At 47.1% G+C, this 15685-nt stretch overlaps 1 protein-coding gene across 1 annotated transcript in view; it reads right to left on the bottom strand.

Annotated features, from left to right (window-relative positions):
- The window catches only part of Gpr39 (G protein-coupled receptor 39), a 200374-nt gene that overhangs the window by 143627 nt on the left and 41062 nt on the right, over positions 1-15685 (bottom strand).

Here is a 15685-nt window from a genome sequence, read left to right as displayed (position 1 = left end):
TATGAAATTGCCAAAGAAGAAATAAAAATTCAAAGGAAAAAAGGGGGTTTAGCACCCAGGTAGTCCCTTGACGTCACTCTCCTTCCCCAGTGGTCAGCACCCATTCCCTGGGCTCCCTAAGGCTTCCTTTCAATGTCACCTTGTTGAGTCTCCTATCACTACCCACCTCATTTCACACACCTACCTCCCCTGCCCCTCCCTCCACTGCACTCTCAGCTGTCACAGATGGCAGACTCTCCCTTCTGTTGTCGGCAAAAATAGAGTCACTGGTCACTGGCAAGATTTCCCCAGGCCACAGTCGTATTCCCACCTCCCACCCCCTAACCCCTCTGCCTCAGTAACAAGTAATCTCAGACCAGACTTGGTCATGCTCACTCGTGGCTGCGGGACTCCTTCTGTGGCCTGTGCCCCGTGCCATCCCCTCCCTCCCTCCCCAGAGTTCTGCATCAGCGGCCCTGGCTAGAAAGTTACTTTGATGGTGGGCAACTTTGCCACAATAGGCCCCATCTGTTGGTTTCTCCTTCACATCCACAACCCTGAAAATGGCTGCAGCAGTCTTTCCTCCTGCTGGTGTGTAAGTGGGGCTGGTCTCCAGTGGGAGCTGTGGGGGTCCTTTGGATGTTTCAATGCACAGTCAGCTATTGAATTCTTTACTCCAGGAGAGAGGGAAGGCTGATGAACTCACTTTCTGGGGTGGAGAAATCACTGCCATTAGTCCTTCGCCTCTGTCTCTTCTGCCCCACCCACATAACCAGAGGGTCGTTTACCTATACAGGCTCACTGTCTTATTAAAGCCAAAGGCAGCGTAGGCCTCGGTCTCTCTGCCTGTTCCTAAAACGTGTTATTTGTGATTCAATTTCACATGGCCTGCAGAGGCAATAAAGGGCAAAGGGAACTGCCCCGCAATGTATTCCTAAAGCCTCCCCGCACACCCACACTCCGGAGGATAACAATTTGCCAATATAACCTTTAATTAAATGAGCAGAAATCCTGCAGACCCATGGTGTAGGAAGTCACTAAATAGGAGGAAATTATGTATGAGTTGCCCCCAGCCACTCGTTTTAGCTTGAATAGAATCTGTCAGTAGGAACTGAAAGTGCTTTGAGACAGAAGCCGTTCTTTCTCTTACATCAGCTCTGATGATAGCAATGGCCAAAGGTGGGCCTCTGGTCTCACCCACTGGGATGAATGGTGGCGCCCCCTACAGGAAATAGAGAGAACACAGCTGCTAGCGAGGCTGGGGAGAATGCTCAGTGGTAGGTAAAGTGGCCTGCCTTGAAGGCATGAGGACCTGAGTTTGATCTCCCAGACTCTAAAGCTGGGCTGGGTGGTGGCACACGCCTTAAATCTCAGAGCTAGGAAAGTGGAGACAGATGCATTTCTGGGGTTTGCTGGCCAGCTAGCACATTCTAACTGGCAAGCCCCAAGCTAAAGGACAGGCTGCCTCAAAAAGCAATGTGTCAAGTGATTGAAGAGGATACCATACAACTTCTGACCTCTGCATGTGCATGCACAGCCTTGTACACATGCATGCACGCACTCATGCACACATGCATGCACGTGCTCATGCCCAGCTTCATGGAATTCTGTCCTGCTTAAGGAGGAGGAAAGATAAGTGCAGTGTCCCTATCTCTTCCCACTCACCCACCTCCTCCCACTACCACTTGCTCCACTCTTCAGCTTTCATTAAGATTTGGCCGTGTTGCTGCCAGGCAGAGGCCAAACTTGCCCCATGCTCAATTTATACCCTTCCCTCTGTCCATCCTACATATGTGCTATGGCCAGAATGTAAGCCTTAAGGCTGTGTCCCTGTGCTGTTCACAGTCCTCTGGACAGGGTTTGGGTCCACCCCAAAAGTGAGGGACCAACCTCATAGCCTTCTGCTCCCAACCACTCTTTGCTGCTGTAAACTCATTCACATGCCCAGCCTCAGCTAAGGCCAGAATATTCCAGTGTCAGGCCATAATGTGCCCTATGAACATGACACACCCACTTCCACTGTTTCCACAGGCACAACCATAGATAGTCCTTTCTCCTCCTCCTCCCATGGCACTTTCCCTCACTGGGGTTCACCTCACCCTTCCACTTTATATTCTCTCTCTCTCTCTCTCTCTCTCTCTCTCTCTCTCTCTCTCTCTCCCTCCCTCCCTTCCTTCCTCCCTCTCCCTCTCTCTGTGGCAGTGCCTCATGTACCCCAAAACTGGCTGCAATGATGAGAAGGGTGAGCCAGGCTTCATTCACACTACGCGAGCACTCTATCAGCTGTGCCACCTCCTCACCCCTTCATTCTTCTTAGACTTTCTCTCAGAGTATCAGGTCTTTTGTTTTTTTTGTTTTTGTTTTTTTTCTCCTGGTCTGAGCTAAGGACCTGGACCTCATCTTTATTGTACCTGAATGCGTAACACACTCTTAGATGCTCACCCATACTTGATGAGGTAAGTGAAATTTCATAGCGAAGCTTCTTTATTTTGTAAGACTTCCGCAAGGATTAGCTTTATTTCACAGTGAAAATAATTTCCGATCTTGTGGAACATCATATCTTATTAGCAATAGGAATCGTGTGTGTGTGTGTGTGTGTGTGTGTGTGTGTGTGTGTGAGAGAGAGAGAGAGAGAGAGAGAGAGAGAGAGAATGTATGTGTGCAGGTGTGTATGTGTGTGTGTGTGTGTGTGTGTGTGTGTGTGTGTGTGTGTGTGTGTGTGTGTAGAGGCCAGAGAAGGATGTCCCTTGTTCCTGTTCTATCTCTGCCTTATTTTCTTGGCATAGTGTCTCTCTCTGAGCCTGGAGCTGGACTGGCAGAGATGCCGCTGCCTCTGCCCTCCACAGCCCTGAAGCTATAGCCATGTACACAGCCATGCTCACACTCAACTTTTTTACATGGGTGCTGGGAAGCTAAGCTCAGGTCCTCATTCTGACAAAACCAATGCTCTTACCTACTGAGTCATTTCTGTAGCCCCGGGAAAGGGCTTTTAAGGAGACCAAGCCTATAGCTGAAGCTTCAATAAACGGAACTTAAACTACAAGGCTCTAGGGGGAGAGTGAGAAAAGAATGGAATTAAACTGCTAGATTTTATTAACTCAGGGCTACCGGATACATAATCTAATTTCTCCAGGGAAACTCTCCGAGGCTTAAAGAAAAGTGGAAGCAGATTCACTCTTAAAGGGGATGAAGAGGTAATCAATATAGACACTGCCTGACCCTGAGGACACAGCTGTACTTCAGTTTCCTCCAGGAAATCTCTCTAACTGTTCTGGACCACTGTGTTCCCTGCCTTTGTGGACTTAAGCACCAAACAGCCCTGTCCCAAATCATACCACCTTCACTGGCCATTAAAGTTTCATGGGGAGAAACTCCTGTTCACCAGCTCAGCTATGGAGAGGTTATAACTGGAGCCTCTGAGTGCCCCATGGGTGCAGATGTCCAGCTGGCTCTATGTCCCTGTCCAGTGTCTACTTGAATCCTGAAAACTGACTCCTTCTGTACACACATGGTCTCACCCAGTAGGAAGAAAATTGGTGCTCAAAACCTGGTGTGGAGTGTGGCATTTCTTTTGGATATACTCACATGTCAGTGTTCAACAGCAAAGGCTATGTGGCTTTTATTGGGATTTACCCTCCATCCCTTGGCTAAACCTGAGCTGACCTTGTATATGGTTCCCTTCCAGTGCCATCTGCTCCTTTTTCTTCCCTCTGAGCATTTTGTGTCAGTCATAACTCTCTTCCAGCTTACTTCTTATCTATTTTTGGTTTCCTCACTTCCATCCTATGTCCTAGATCCTAAGGTGTTTGTGAGTCTCATCCTAAAGTGGATGGATGGGGGCGTGGATGGACAGATGGGTTGGCAAATGAGAGAAAGAATAGATCAGTGAATTGCAACCAGAGGGAGGAGTGAATGAGTAGAACGCATTCTCTGGAAATGGTTGTGAGGTGACTCTAGCCCTTGAGAGAGCAAGAAGTTTGGAGAGGAAGCGTGGTCTTTTTACAAATTCACAGGATAGTGATAACGATGGTACTTGACATCCTGGTACTCAACATCCTGCATCTGGTCGATCCTGCTGCCCCACACAGAGTCCATCCCCACTCAGCACAAACCCCTCAGTTTTGTTCCCATCATCTCCAGTTTACACAGGAAGAAAACAGAGCATGAGAGGAGGATGTGGAGGATGCAGGGGAGGGTGACATGCCCCATGCCATGTAGTCAGTGTGTAGCAAAGTTTGGACTTGAATCCAGGATGCCTGGATTCAGAGTCCGTACTACTAGCTTTCACATTACACCACTGCCTCTCAGAGGTAAATCACAAATAGATTTGCGTGCTCCTGTAATTTCCAGCCTGCTTCAGCCTGCCCCATGGTGTCCGCTGTCACTGAGCCAGCCCCACACAGAGCTGCAGGCTCACTGGTATCCCATCTTCAAGACAAATAAACCTCCAACCATACCAGCTGCCCTGTGAGAGTGCTGAGTGAATGTGGCCACATCATCAACTATCAACACGAATCCGAATCCTTCTGTCATCAGGGGGATGACTGGGAAGTGCTGAAAGTGTCCATGAGGACCAATCAGAGAAGATAGATGAAACTGGGACAAACTTGCCTCTTGGTCCCACTAAAGTGGGAAGGACCAGAATAGAAGTTTGTAGTTGATCAAGGCATAGGCATAGGCATAGTCATAGAGATTTGTAATCCTAGGACTCAGGAGGTAAATGCATACACACAGACAGAGATCAGATCTCAAAAGGAAGGAGGGAATGGAGGAAGGCAGGAAGGAAGGAAGGAAGGAAGGAAGGAAGGAAGGAAGGAGAGGGTAGGAAGAGAAGAGAAGGGAGAGGAAGGAAGGGAAGGGAAGGGAAAGGAAGGGAAGGGAAGGGAAGGGAAGGGAAGGGAAGGGAAGGGAAGGGAAGGGAAGGGAAGGGAAGGGAAGGGAAGGGAAGGGAAGGTTGTGGGGCTAGAGTTCCCCTAAACTTATGTGGGGCTCAACTAATGGCTCCAGTCATTTCAATCCCCTTGCCACATTAAAGCGACCGTTGCTGAGACGATGACTGCCAAGAGAGCCTTGGTACCAGGTACTTAACAGACACTTATGGAATTACTACAATAAATTAATACCATGGTTAGTAAATGCCTCGTGATTAAGCTCTTTGCAAATAGCCTGCTGCCACTAGAGTGGTTATGGACAAAATTACTTATGACAAAAAGTGACATTAAAACAGCAAGATACGAAATTATAAGGGCAATGTGATTTTCGCTCGGTTTTTAGAAAAGCTAAATGGAGGAGGAAAATGACCTAAAAAATACAGACAGAAATGATTACAGTAGTTGTGTTAGCAACCTCAGATTATTTTCAATGCACCTTGTTCTTGCTGTTTTCTAATTGTTCAGAAATGTCATATGTTACTCCCAAAGTTGCAAATATACCCCGTAATATTTTAAAATAAGCTTGTCCTCAGAAGCAATTAATTTTAGGATGAATCTTTGCACAGCCCCCTCCCCAGGCAAGCAATAGGAAATATCTGCTGGGGGACAGTTGCTCTGTAAAGCAACTGTCCTGCAAGCATTTGGACCTGCACTCTGGTTCTGGAGCCCATGTAATCAAAGCTGAGCATCATTAGGGCTTGGTTGGTAAAATGCCATACACATGTGGATGGACCTGAGTTCAACCCCAGCACTCATGTGAAAAGTCGGCATGGCGGGGAACACGGCTATTCCCACCTCTCCAGAGCTGGAGGTGGAGGATCCCTACAGTGTGCAGGACATCAAGAGACTATTTCAAAAAGATAAAAAGAAAGAAAGAAAAGGTGGATGGTTCCTGAAGAATAGCACCCAAGGTTGTGCTCTAGCATGTATGTGCATGTGGGCCCTCACATTCATCAGCACGCACACACACAAAACTGAAAACAAAGTTTGGTGTAGAGCCATGTGCTGGTGAAGTGGAGACAGGTGGGTCGCTGGGGCCTCACTGAGCAGTTGGCTTCACCTGCCTGGTAAATTTCAGGCCCTGTCTCAAGAAACAAAAAAATGAAAACCAAGCAGGATAGCATCAGAGGAATGACATGCATGTGTATCTGTACACACACACACACACACACACACACACATGCACACTTGCGTGCATATGCTCTCCATCAGTTGTGGCAGGGAGACAGAGTCAACCCTGACAAACTGCAGAGAGGAGCGAGTGGCGGAGGCCTTAGCCTGAGCTTCTCGCATAACTTCAGGCAAACCTGTTCATCCATCAGCGTCTAGTTTTCCCCAGCAGAGTGAGGATGCTGCCCACAGGGGTCCTACATCACCACTCTCTTGGCAACAAGCAAAGCAGCCAGATGGCTCTGAAATGTTCTTGGCAAGGCCAGCATGTGCACACTCTCCACTCCTCATACACCCCAGCCCCCAGTCCCCAAACCCAGCACATGGCAGGCCACTCACCTTCTCCATCCATCCACCCTGCTCACTTCCTGAGTGGGCCCAGGATGTAATGTCCACCTTCTTAGACCATATCCAAGAGTTCCAGAACATCCCAGGAAACCTGTTTTTTACTTTCCTGAGCCCTAAAGAGAAAATTTTACCCAAACAAACCTCTACGTAGGGTTGATGTGTTCTGTGTTTATGTAGACCTCTCCCATCTGGGCCTAGAACATGTGTACCATGTTATTGTTGAGTGAAAAATGTAAAACTAATGCTAAGCACTGGTGGAAATGAAGACAGTAGGAACCCTCTGTACTGCTAACGGAATGTGAGCTAGTCCAGCCACTGTGAACCTCAGCATGGAGCATCGCAGATCTACTATATAACCCAGTGACAATGCTGGTCAATATTTATCCTAAAAACTCCAAGTCAACCCATCCCAGAGACCCCTGTAGACCCATTGTTATCGCTGCATTGGTCACAATAGCTAAGTTATGAAACCAGCCTCAATGTCCAAGCACAGGAATGGGTGGGAAAATGTGGCTTAGACACACAATGGAAAGTTTAAACTGTAAAGAGTGAAGTCTTTTGCAGAAAATGCAACCAAGAAAATCATATTTAATAAATCAAGTTCATATCAGAGAGACAAATATTGCATATTTCTTTCATTTACAAGCCCTGAATTTTTATAGATACATAAAACATATATGTGCTAATGGCATATAAATAAAAGCAAAACCGTCTGGTGGGACAAAAGGGGGTGATGGGTGAGACTCCGGGAGAGAGTAGGACTTGGAGGTATGGCAGAACATTGCTATGCATGTATGACAATGGATTTATGTATCCCTCTATAATCACATCTGAAAATTTTGAAGCGGATGTTTTAGTAACGAAGAAGTTAGGGGGAAAACAACACATAGGAAAAGAGATTTGGCAATGTTTTAAGTACACACAAAAAAATTGGATTTTTGTTTCTTATCTGGAGAACCGGTGGCTGGTCCAAGTGAGTGGCCAGCTGGCTAAGGTCACCGAGGTGGCTCCAGCTTAGATTACCACTTTAGTCTGGCAGGCTTTTATCACATTGGGCTATCTCAGCTTGAATGCCGACTGGCTCGTTGATTGGTGTCAAAATCACAATTTCTATTTTACCCAACATTTCCTTTACCTCTAAAATGGTGTCTTCCCTCCCAACACTGAGGCAGAGCTACCATTTGGGGGAAAAAGATTACACATCTGTGGGCTGTGGCTTAGCACACAGAGGGCAAGAAGATAGTGGCTGGTCAGGAGACCCACACAAGATGGACGGCCTTGAATAAGTCATTCAAATCCTCTATGCTTGCTCCTCACTGCTGATGCACAGGTACAAGGCTAACCCAGTGAGGTCCGTCATCTGGGAGCGAAGGTGGAGACAGGGAGCCAGAATCCAAGGAGCTGCGCTAAACTCAGGACCTGGTCCCATCAGCCCTTTCTGTGCTGTCTCCACCTGTGAGCACTGGATGATGCTGGAATCTGGCCTGAAAACTCAGAAGACCAGCCTGAAGAGAGGGCTCAGAGGTTACGAGTGGACATTGGTCTTTGGAGGACACCCACCCAGGATCCAGGGTGGCTCACAGCTTTCTGTAACTCCAATTCCTCGGCGTCCGATGCTTTCTTCTGTCATTTGTAGGCATGGCATCCATGCACAACTTCTTCCCTCCACCCATAAGCATCCATATATGCACAGAATTTAAAAATAAAAATAGGGGCAGTGGAGAAGGCTCTGCAGTTAAGAGTACCGCTCTTGCGGACGACCAAAGTTCAGCTCCCAGCACCTAGATCAGATGTCTCACAACAACCTGTAGCACTACTTGCACAGATCTGACACTCCATTTTGGTCCCCATGGGTACCTACATGTTTGTGGTACAGTTAAACTCACACAGATATGCATACATTAACACCCAGTAATTAATAATAATTATTATAATTATAATACATGTCTTTTAACAATAACAAAATAAAATCATTTTTAAAAGCAAGACTATAAGGCAAACTGAATCAGCAAAATATAGGCCCTTTTTGCTGTTAGTTCCAGAGTTTGCTTTTCAAAGTTTCGGTGTTAGTCAGTTTTCTATCACTAACACGAAATAGCTAAAATAATCAATTTACAAAGGAAAAGCGTTCATTTGGGCTCACAGTTTGGGAGGTTCCAGGCCACAACTGGTTGACCCATTGCTTTAGTCCTGTCTCAAGGTAATATGTCATGACACTTATGAAGGGGAGTATTAAGCCTCACCCAGGGCCAGGAAACAAAAGGCTGAGAAAGGAAGGAAGGACGTCTTACAATCTCTGTCAGAGGCAAGGCACACTGCCAGCACCCTAAAGGACCTCCCACAGAACCTTACACTCAAATTAAAGGTGTCACCACCTCCCAACAGTACCACCCTGAGACCAAACCTTTAACACACGAACCTTCAATGACTACTCAAGACGCCCAATGGTCACACCATCTATCTTTCGATCCCGGTTCTGGAACCACCATGGGCAGAAATGGGCAGAGTCATTGGTCTAGTAAGTCTCACATTCAGGCCCTACGCTCAAAAGTGAGACTAAACATGTAAAATATAGGCTACGAGGAGCATGATCGCATGGGGATGACAAAGCAAAGGCTCTAACTAGACAGTATGGCTTCAGAAAGAGTCCTGCCATACACAGTGCACAGAAAACCAAAGGGTCCAGTTACTTCTGTCCCCCAAAGAACAAAGAGATTACTTACCCAATGGGTGTGGCATGTGTATTGTAAAGTCACCATGACTGAGTGTAAATCATTGTAATGATTATTAATCTTTCACTGTCCACTTGGTAGAAGCTAGAATCTCCTAAGAGACGAGCCTCTAGGTGTAACTCTGGGTGTGAGGGAGTGTCAAGATGAGGTTCAATAAAGTAGGAAGACCCACCGTGAGTGTGGGCAGCAGCATCCTATGGACCGGGGTCCTAGACTTAATAGAAAGGGGGAAATGAGCTGAACCCCAGCACTCACCTTGCTCTGCTTCCTTCCACAATGTCATCAGACAGCCAACATCCTGCCCCTGTTTCTATGCCTTCTACTCCATGGTGGGATGATTCCCTTTGTCTATGAGCCAGAATAAACTCTCATCCCCTTAAGTTCTCAGCCAGGTCACACCAATGAGAAAGGTCAGGATTCGCTGTCTTGACGTCAGTTACACACACCGCTCATGTCCGGAATTTGTTGCCCACACTGACCAAAAAAATGACTCTGAGGAAGAATGACTTTATTTCAGCTCACCATCACTGAAGGAAGTCAGGATGGGAGCGCAATCAGGCTCTTGAAGCAGAGACTGGGGGGGGGGGGCGGGGGGAGGTAGGGTGGGGGGGTGTCATTTGCTGGCTCGCTCACAAGTTCGTGCTTAACTAGCTTTCTTACACAGCTCAGTTCCACATGCCCGAAGAGTGGTGTCTCCCACAGTTAGCTAGGCCATCCTCCATCAATGAACAACTAAGGCACTCCCTCACAGACACGCCCATAGGCCAATGCCATCCAAGCAAGTCCTCCATTAAGACGCCCATCTCAGCTGACTCTCGCTGTGTCACTCTGACGGTTAAAACTACCTAGGATAAAGAGTGAACCCATGTGTCCTTTCCCTTCCCCCCAGGATCCCACATACCCTCCATGGTGGCAATCTGCATTCAGTGGGGCTCCAGGGCTCCCACATTTCTCTTTCTGTGGTACTTCCTCTTAAGCTGCCTGGCCACATAGGTCCTGATCCCACCAGCCCTTTCTCTTTGGCCTTCACCTGTGAGTACTTGAAATTTTGAGGCAGGGATTTTGAGGGAAAATTGAGGCGGAAAAATCACAAAATCAACATCAGCCCTTTTTGTTAAATTGATTCCAAAACATTTTAGAAGTAAAGCAAAACAAAACAAAATATAACCCTGCAGTCGGCTGGAGCTGCTTGGAGCCTGGGTATTGGAGATACCAATTAAAATGGAATGGTGGGATGTTACTGATCTTATGTTTGCACAGCAGGCTGACACTGGAGAAGGAAGAAGTTCACGGGCCACACAGAGAGTCTTATCTCTTTTCCAGTGAAATTCCATTTGACTTCTATTCCCCAGGCACTAGCCAGGACCCAGCAGCCTGACAGAGCCTCACAGCCTGCAGACAAATGGAGCTAGAGCAACAATACCATGGGACCAGTGCTATCCTGGGACTTTATCTTGCCTCATCCTGCAAGAAAGCATTCCTTCACACCTCCCAAGCACAGGTCCTAACGCTGGTAAAAGATGGATGGTTGGTCAGTTTAATGATATCAAAATGATGCCCTTATCTGGAGAGATGGTTTAGTGATACAGACCACTTCCTGCTCTGCCAGGGAACCTGCACCCAGTTCTCAGCATCCATGCCAGGCAGCTAGCTCACAGCAGCCTATAACTCCAGTGCAAGGGATCTGATGCACTCTTCTGTCTTCAGAAGGCACCTGCACACAGATGCAGCACACACTCACACAGATATACACACGTACAGTTGTTTTTGTTTTTAATGCACAGCTCTCACAGCTGAGCTCCAGTTGAAAAGGGAAAGAAAACCAGGGAAGAATACGGGTGATGGGAATGAAAACATCCCCGAAATCCTAGTCTGATTGAAGCATCTCACCAGCAAAGAATCTCGAGCTCCAGCAGTGGTTAGCATCACTTACTGTGAATGCTGCTGACAGAGACAATATTCCATTCATATAATAATATTTTACCTGAAAGTAGCAATGAGACAAACTGAAGGCATGAGTATAGTATGTGACCCTGGGTAGCCCCATTCCTCTCCTAGAGATTTTCTGGGTCTCTCAAGGATGACTATTAACTTTTTTTTTTTTTTTTACTGTGGAGATATCTTTTTTTTTAAGTATAATTTATTTACTTTTATTGTACGTGCATTGGTGTTTTCCCTGCATGTGTGTCTGTGTAAGGGTATCAGATCTTGGAGTTACAGACAGTTGTGAGCTGCCATGTGGGTGCTGGGAATTGAACCCAAGTCCTTTGGAAGAGCAGTCAGTGCTCTTAACTGCTGCGCCATCTCTCCAGCCCTCCGTGGAGATATCATTATTCCCCATCTCCCATGAGCTAAACTTATTTTTTAAGCACTCACCAGGAGGCCCCTGATATCTCATTTAGGTTCCTTAGGAACCCACCAAAATGGTACGTAGGGCTGTTGTAAGGACAACGAAATGTGACTCCTATGGCATGCTTTGGGGTCTATCTTACTTTCTTCCTGAGTGTCTCTTTCTCATAATCTATGCAGTCAAAAATCTACAGCAAGGGCTAGAGAAATGCCCCAGCAACTAAGAACACTTGCTGCTTGTGCAGAGGACCTTGGATCAGTTCCCACATCTGGTGGCTCCCAGTTGCCCAATTACAATCCCATAGGATCTGATACCCTCTTCTATCCTCTGGGGGCACCTGCACATAGTATACTCAGCACATACATATACAATAGCAAATAAGTAAAATCCATCCCAGTCTCCAACTCTGCTTTATACTGGCTCATCCTCCTGAAATGCTGGGATTGCCTGAATGAAGATCCCTGTGGAGAACTCTTTGTGCTCCTGTGGTGAGATTGTAGAACTATGCTCATTGACTTTAAAAAAAAAAAAAAAGATTTATCTATTTATTATTATGTATACAGTGCTCTGCCTGCATGTACACCTGCATGCCATAAGAGGGCATCAGATCACATTATAGGTGGTTGTGAGCCACCATGTGGTTGCTGGGAATTGAACTGAGGACCTTTGGAAGAGCAGCCAATGCCCTTAACCTCTGAGCCATCTCTCCAGCCTCTTTTTTTTGTTTGTCTGTTTGTTTTTGTTTTTTAAGACAAAGACTCAAGATGCAGTCCTGGCACTCATTATGTGGAGCAGGCTGGCTTCAAAGTCAGAGATATCTTCCTGCCTCTGCCTCCCGAGCGCTGTGATTAAAGGGCACGCACCACCACTTGGCTGACGCTATTACATAATGTCCTTTACACAGTTGGTGCCACCAGCATATTCTATGGATGTCAAGAACAAGAGGGCTTTGGCAGGAAGCCCATCATGGATAACCTTTGCCTTGGATCAGAGTCTTTGCTGATCAGTGGCAGAGGCCTTGGCAAACACAGCTGCAACCTAGGGACAGAAGCACTTCTCCTCAACACCTGTCAGCTCCCCTCGGAGCACACTCACGCACGCCTCAGCCCCAGAAGCTGTCACAACAGACCTAGCTTACCCACATCCTCAGCCACGTCCAGGGGAAGCTGGAGCTGACAGAGGACAACGGCATCGCTGGTAACAGCACAGCGCACAGCCATCCACTGCAGTCATACCAAACCATTGTCTAGCTCTCTGCCTGGCAGACTTCCTGGCTCCCGAGCTAGCTCACTGAGCCAAGACCTGAAGGTCTGGAAGAGGCTCTGTGAGAGTGTGTCAGGAACACTGAAGAGATGGCTCCGCAGTGAAGTGCGGGCACAGGAAGCAGAAGGAGCTGATTTCAGATCTCACATTTTAAGGAGCCAGGCTGTAGCTGACACATGCGTGCTATACCAGCACCGAGGAGGTGGAGATAGGACAACACCCGGGCCCTTCAGCCAGCCAGTGTGGCCTAATTGGTGAGCATCTGGCCAAGGAGAGATCCTGTCTCAAAAACACTGAATGGTTTACCCGAGTGACATTCAAGGTTATCTTCTAGCCTCAAAAATGCCCAAAATTAACTTGTAAGCCCCACCTGCACACGCTGGGAGTTGTAGTTCTTAAAAAAAAAATAGCAAAGCCCTATAGGAAAGTATGGTGGCCTATAGGTCTTTATAACCCCCTGCAATATGTGCCTTGGGGTCAGCAGGGAAATTCCAGGGAACGGTCCTGACCAAAGTCCATCTCTTGGTCAGTATGTAATAATTAATAAATCTTGCTTCAGGGCCCAAAAATGGTAGAAGTGTTTTTTTTTCTCCAGCAAAATCTCAGGATTTATACTTCCCCACATACACACTTACCTAAGTGCAATGCATATCTTCGCACATGTGAACACATGTGTGCTCACACGTATTGAACACACTTGTGTGAAAAGGAACAATAGACTCGGGGAGGCAGAGGCAGGAGGATCTCTGTGAGTTCGAGGCCAGCCTGGTCTACAAAGTAAGTCCAGCACAGCCAAGGCCACACACAGAGAAACCCTCTCACACACACACACACACACACACACACACACACACACACACACACACACACACAAAAACAAAAAAAAAAACAAAAAAAAAAAACAAAAAAAAACAAAAAAACCCCACAAACCAGGTGATTCTGAAGGCTTAGGAAAATAAAAGAGGTAGGGAATACGGAGGAATAAAGAGGGAGGAAAATCATGCTTGCCCTGTGGAAAAGAAGAGGTTACTTTAAGGTTCCTTTATATTCGAGGCAGATGAGAGGCAGAGCACCATAACATCTGCCAATCACCCAGTGAACAACACTTTAAAAAAACAGATAAATCACTTCTTCTGCTCCTTAAAAACACACTTGCTCAGTTCAGCTGCAGAACGGGTGATGAGAACTGAAGAGGAATGTTTTTGAAAAGTTAAAAAAAAAAAAAAAAACACAAAAGAGGGCTGATGAGACGTCCTCAAACCCAAGAGTCCAGAGAAAACACCCTTAGCGCCAGAAAGAGGGTGAGCAACAAAGACGTTGTTAGGGAGAAGGCAAGTTGCAGATACCTTGCTCTGACTGCAGTGCAGGCTCACCTGCCATTACCCATAAACCCCTGTGCTTACTCTGACTGTTTTCCAGTCATTGACGCCAGTCAGCCACAAACTAAAGGTTTAATTACATCCATAGTTTCCTTGCCAGAGTTTGCAAAGGGCTGGCTAGTGAGACAAAAATCACCATCCTAGAAATCTTTAGAGCCCTCCACACCAAGGGGCTTACCCTCTCTGTCACACAGGAAAACACTGAAAACTATCTGGGGTTGCACTACTTGGACAAAGGAAAGAAATCAATTTCAGATCCCCTGGGAGAAGTATGGACATATGGTTAAGGAAAGGAATCATTTTAGGTGCTCACAGAGGCCGGAAGAGGGAGGTGACTCCCCTGGAGCTGGAGTTACAGCCAATTGTGAGCCACTGACACGGGTGCTGGGGTCTGAACTCTGGTCCTCTAAAAATCAATCCATGCTTTCAACCACTGCAGCAGTTTCTCCAGCCACAGAAAGGAATACTGTTTGCAGCACATTTGCAGATGACTTGGTGGCAACTGGCAGGGAAAAGAAGCTGTGTTTCAGTTTTCTGCCCAGTGGAACATGAAACAAAGCACTCCAAGGTTGTTGGACACGCCCCACTGGCAGGTCTGTGTATTTAGTAAGCATCTGTTGGATGGGTAAATATCAAAAGATGAGACCAAGGGAAGCCAAGAGATTCTCTGTGCCATTGAGTGGCAGGAGAGGTGGTGCCCGGATGAGTAAAGGTAAGTGTAAATGCATTTCACAAACTCCTGGATCAGGCCCCAGCAACCTACACTCTCTTTGCCCACAAAATCCATGTTCTCATACAGAAAGCCTCTTGGCCTCTGCACAGTCTAAACGAAAGCTAAGATTCTCAGAGCCTCCAGGAAAATCTTCCTATTGTCCTCTAGCCTTGGGGCTAGAGCAATGGCTCAGCAGTTAAGAGCCCTTACTGCTAATGCAGAGGTCCTGAGTGCAAGTCCCAGCACCCACATTAGGCAGCTCACAGGTGCCTGAAACTTAAGTTCCAGGGTTTTGAATCGGGTACACCGTGTGTACACAGATTTACATACCTACATAGAGGCAGACACACAGACTCTCAAAAAATAATAAAATAAATATTTTTTTGTGAAAGGAAGAACGCAACACCCCACCCACCTCCATGCACAGGTTATCATCACATCACAGGCTGGCCTCTAACTCTCTGTGTAGCCAAGGATGACCCCTGACCTTCTGATCCTCCTGCCTCTACTTCGGCTGGCCTCTAACTCTCTGTGTAGCCAAGGATGACCCCTGACCTTCTGATCCTCCTGCCTCTACTTCGGCTGGCCTCTAACTCTCTGTGTAGCCAAGGATGACCCTGACCTTCTGATCCTCCTGCCTCTACTTCGGCTGGCCTCTAACTCTCTGTGTAGCCAAGGATGACCCCTGACCTTCTGATCCTCCTGCCTCTACTTCGGCTGGCCTCTAACTCTCTGTGTAGCCAAGGATGACCCCTGACCTTCTGATCCTCCTGCCTCTACTTCGGCTGGCCCTCTAACTCTCTGTGTAGCCAAGGATGACC

Source organism: Acomys russatus, chromosome 6 (assembly GCF_903995435.1).
Source record: "Acomys russatus chromosome 6, mAcoRus1.1, whole genome shotgun sequence".
Classification (NCBI taxonomy): Eukaryota; Metazoa; Chordata; class Mammalia; order Rodentia; family Muridae; genus Acomys; species Acomys russatus.
Note: the sequence above shows the minus strand (reverse complement) of the source record. Positions and strands in the feature narration are given on the sequence as shown.